Genomic DNA, 4,948 nt, shown 5'->3' with positions numbered 1-4,948 from the left:
GGCTCCACACTGTCAGTGCAGAGCCCAACACAGGGCTCAGACTCACAAACCGTGGGATCATGACCTTGAGCTGAAATCAAGAGTCGGATGCTCAATCAGCTGTGCCACCCAGGCGCCCCATGATTCTTCCTATATTTATGTCTGTAGGTAGATATTTTCATCTGTCTGCATTTCAGCAGAATATTACTACTTCTATAAGCAATATTTTTGTGTGGAAAACAATCTGTGCCATTAGGTCAAGATCAAATTATCTCATTAATGTTAAACCGTGACGATCTAAACATATTTGGGGTCTGAGCATCACGATGGAAAAATAATGCCAGGAGGAGAAAAAGCCACATAAAATGCTCTATGTGATGTTTTTCTAGTTACAAGGACCAAGTTCTTCTGTGAAAGCTTATTTGGCTTTAGTGAGCACGTATGTGATGATGTCCTACATGATCTTTCTTTCTGACTTTATGTTCTTGGCTCTTGGGATAACAGAACACAAATACTCAGGCTCTGGGTTTTTCAGAAACAGATGCTTCTCACTCTTTTTTAAAAGTGGATACATTTGGTAGGTCTTGATGGTGAGAAGAGGTAGAAATTTCTCATCCTTTCCAGTGCCTGTAACAGCTAAGATTTTCGTGCTCATCTCTACTTTGTACATTCCTCCACTCTCCTTGGGCTCGTCTCTTTTTCTTTCTCCTTCTCCTTCTCCTTCTCCTTCTTCTCCTTCTCCTTGTCCTTCTCCTTCTCCTTCTCCCTCTCCTTCTTCTCCTCCTCCTCCTTCTCCTCCTTCTCCTCCTCCTCCTTCTTCCTCTTTGTCTCCTTCTCCTTCTCCTTCTCCTTCTCCTCCCCTCCTCCTCTTCCTCTTTCTTCTTCTTCTTCTCCCCCTCCTCCCCCTCCTCCTCCTCCTCCTCCTTCTTCCTCTTCTTCTTCTTCTTCTTCTTCTCCCCCTCCTCCCTCTCCTCCTCCTCCTCCTTCTTCTTCTTTCTTTTCCTTCATTTTTATTGTGACTTAAGAAGTCCCTTCTAAATATCAGAAAAATTCCACTTCTCTTAAGCCTATTTCTCATTGTAGTTTCTTTGTCTTCATGTCTTAACAGACACTTGCCTTTCCCTCCACCATTTTCAATGGAGTCCCAGCTTCTTCAAAGATCCCACCAGAATCCTGCCTTTTCCCCCCACATTCCTTATCTTTCAAAGTCCCTCAAGTGTCTCTCTACCCACTGAAGATTATCACTGCTGCCCTGTAGGGCTTCCCACATTTGGTTTTTATATTCCTAAGGATATTCCTAACATTTACCAAGCAATTGCTCTGTGCTGATGTGCTACTAAACACTTTGCATGCCTTGCTTCCTTCATTTATTCCCATCCTTTAGAGGTCTGCTGTTATTATTTCCATGCTGTAATGGAGGGGAATGAAATGTACTGAGGTTGAATAACTTGTGCAAAGACAAACAGCAGTTAAGTGGTTGTTTAAGTGGTATAGCTAGGAGGCAAAGTTGGGTCCCGTCCGGAACTCAGGCTGTCAGTCGTTACGAGCACATGAGTGTGTTTACTCTCCATCTTTCTCAGTGACACTGGCGTTCTTACTGTCAGTTCATCAAGTGCTATGAATTCCCAGTTTCAACATTCTGGCATTCAGCTTTCCTGTACAGGTGCCATAACTCTGGGACTGCACACAGTATTCCATCTCTGGGCTCTTCACAAGCACGGAGTCTTGGTCTGCCATTCTCCCTCTGTTCACCTCCACTGAACCTGCTTCTCGGTGTCTGTCTCTCATCCTCATGACCCACATCCCCTCTCATTTTGCCCACCTTTTCACTTCCTTTGACTATGTCACCTTCTCCCACCTGAACACTCTGGTAACCTCAAGCTTTGATGCTTCTTACCCATCCGTCTAGATTCCTAAAGTCTCTTGTTTTTTAATGAGCCTTCAGTATCAAGCCCCCATCTAAAATAATTCCAGAAATTACTCTACTCATGCCTCTCTTTAGATTACTAGAAACAAAGAAACGATTCCCAGGGTATCCTGTGACTTTAAATTCTGTTTCCAAGAGGATGTGCCTCACGCTGCAGTTTGGCACTTGCTGCTTCTTGGAACTTCTTCTTCTTATCCCCTTTGAGTCCTTGTTGCTTTCTCCTTAGGCCTCATTCCAAACCTGCTTTTATTTTTTTCTCTTTCTCCCAAGCCAACCTTCATCTCAGCAGGGATCCACTGTAACCTTCTCCCAACCGCCCCTGGCTCGGTGCTAAGATCTTACCGCATCCTGTCCACAGTGGCACTTGCCCCCCTCATATATGCTAAGTTTTGCCCAGTTTTTATTTTGAGACATTTTACTCTGAGGCTCATTTGTTTCCTTTACCACATTTTAAGACTTTCTTATTCCAAGAAAGACTTGCCTTCATCCTTGCCCTCAAGCACACTTGGGCTTTCCTTTCTTAAAAAGTTCTTCACTTGACAGGCTGCCTCATCTAGCCACGATGGGATTTCATTTTCCCTTGACCTCGTTGTTCTACAATCTTTTTTTTAATAACGTTTATTTATTTTTGAGAGAGAGAGAGAGAGAGAGAGCAAGCAGGGGAGGAACAGAGAGAGAGGGAGACACAGAATCCGAAGTAGGCTCCAGGCTCTGAGCTGTCAACACAGAGCCCGATGCGGGGCTGGAACCACGAACCAGGAATTCATGACCTGAGCTGAAGTTGGACGCTTAACCGACTGAGCCACCCAGGCACCCCTGTTGTTCTACAGTCTTAAATAAATGTCCTTAACTCCCTGGGTCTGTCCTCAAACAATCCTGTTTCTTTAATTCCTTAAAATGTGACTTGCACACCCCGAATTTTGCTGAAATGCAGTCATCCATGAAGTTATTTTTGCTCAATATTTCTTTTGTTCTGTTGCTGACGTCTCTGTGAAATTTGGTAAGTAAGCTGCAACTTCTTAACTAAAACATGTTCTTTTCTTGACTTTCGTAACATTATTAAAGTTTGCTCCTCCCGGCTTTGGCCAATCTCTTCTGCTTTTCCTTTAATGTTTTTTAAACATTAATCCTAGGAGTTCCCGTTTTTTATTTTTATAATAATTATCTCCTAGTTCGGCTTTAAACGGCCCTGTGATATTCATTTAAAAAAAAAAAATCACGGTTTCCTTGCCCGACTCTCTAGTTACACAGGACACATTTTCACTTGGTTTCCAAGCCACCATTTCTTTGAGGTCTAGAATTGAAATCATTCAGAAGTCATACTTTATTCAATCATTGCTTTCCAGGATGCAGCAACTGCCTGCTACTTGATAGGCACTCATATAGTTTCGTTTAATAGTACTAGGAATGCATATTATCGAGAAGCTACTCTACTGTCCTATAGACAATACGATAGGCACTTTAGATATTGCATTTAATATTCTCAAAAGTCCTTCAAGGGCAGGCTCGAGGCAACCCCTAATGACTGTTTACCCCCACCTTTACCCACAATTCCTTTCTCTGAAGTCACATTCCAGCCAGGGATGGCCCAGTGCCACCATTCTGGATAATAAAGTATGAGTGAAAGTTTAAAGGGGCGGTCTTCCAGAGAAGCTTTGGCTTTTTCTCAGCTCCATTGCCTCTTTTCCCCCGTTTGCCCTTTCCCTTGCTGCTTTCCAAGAACATGGATGTACTAACTAGAGATACTGCAGCCGTCTGGTGAATAAGAAATGCAGATAAACCCGGGTCTCTAGTGGCGTCTAGTTTCTCTTCCCTCAGATGCTATTTTTTAGGTCAGGGGTATCAACGTTCTCCAGGTAACTATACTCAGCTCTTGTATTCATCTTGTTTCACACCCCCCAGCTTCTCATATTTGGATTTCTGCTTTAATTTCGTGACTAATCTGATTTCAGTCTCTCCCCACACCGCTCCATGGTGGTTACGACGGCCGCGCTAACCTTACTTACAGAGTTCGGAAGTAATGTTAAGAATACAGATGGAGGTGTTCGTTAGTGCTGATCATATTAGTTAGTGGTGATCATATTGCAAAATCCAAAATTACATCCTGTAAATGTATCCAATCAGCACATCGTACACCGAAAACTTACATGATGTTGTAGGTTAATTATATCTGAATAAAAAATTACATGTAATAAAATGTTGTGTGGATGCCCCTAGCCAAAAAATGCTGCTTTACACTTACATAGAGCTGCTATATAAATTTATACAGAACTTATATAGTGTTCATTAATTGATTAATTATGCTATTTAATCTTCATTAAAGTATGCAAAGTGTATTTTATTATCATCATTACTGAGAAACTGAGACTTACAAATGGCCAAACCCATACCCACCACCAGTAAGTGGCTGACTTAGAAATAGAATTCAGGTCCCATGACTCAGGATTCAGTGCTTTTAAAACCACACTTCTCTTCTCACACTGCTTTGCAATTTATTTTTGGGTTCAAGAGCCTGCTGGAGTTACCAACACTGTGACATATTGAGTGCATTTTAAGTAAATTTTCCCAGAACCTTTCTCCTTTCTCCACATGTAACTTTTTTTCCTTGACTCTCCAACATAACTCCCCCATGTTAGTCAGACTAGTTTAAATATAGTTTCTCAAGTCTGTTTATGCTGTTTTTCTGCTTGATATCAGTACTGTAAGCTTGGCTCAAATTCCACCTCATCCATATAACTTTTTTATTTTCAACCTAACTAATTTGGGCTACTCTTTTTATATTTATGTAAAATTTCTTAGCAATTGACCTTAAACTCTCTTATATTACTTTCTAATAGTTTTATGCGTTGCTTATTTATTTATTTATTTATGAGAGAGAGAGAGAGAGAGAGAGAGAGAGAGAGAGAGAGAGAGAGAAAACGTGTGTGGACAAGTGGGGAAGGGGCAGAGGGAGAGGGAGAGAATCTTAACCCATGCCCAGTGTAAGCATGACTCAGGGCTTGATGTCATGACCCATGAGATCATGACCTGAGCCAAAATCAA

Source organism: Panthera pardus, unplaced genomic scaffold (assembly GCF_024362965.1).
Source record: "Panthera pardus isolate Hobbes unplaced genomic scaffold, ASM2436296v1 HiC_scaffold_17, whole genome shotgun sequence".
NCBI lineage: Eukaryota > Metazoa > Chordata > Mammalia > Carnivora > Felidae > Panthera > Panthera pardus.
Note: the sequence above shows the minus strand (reverse complement) of the source record.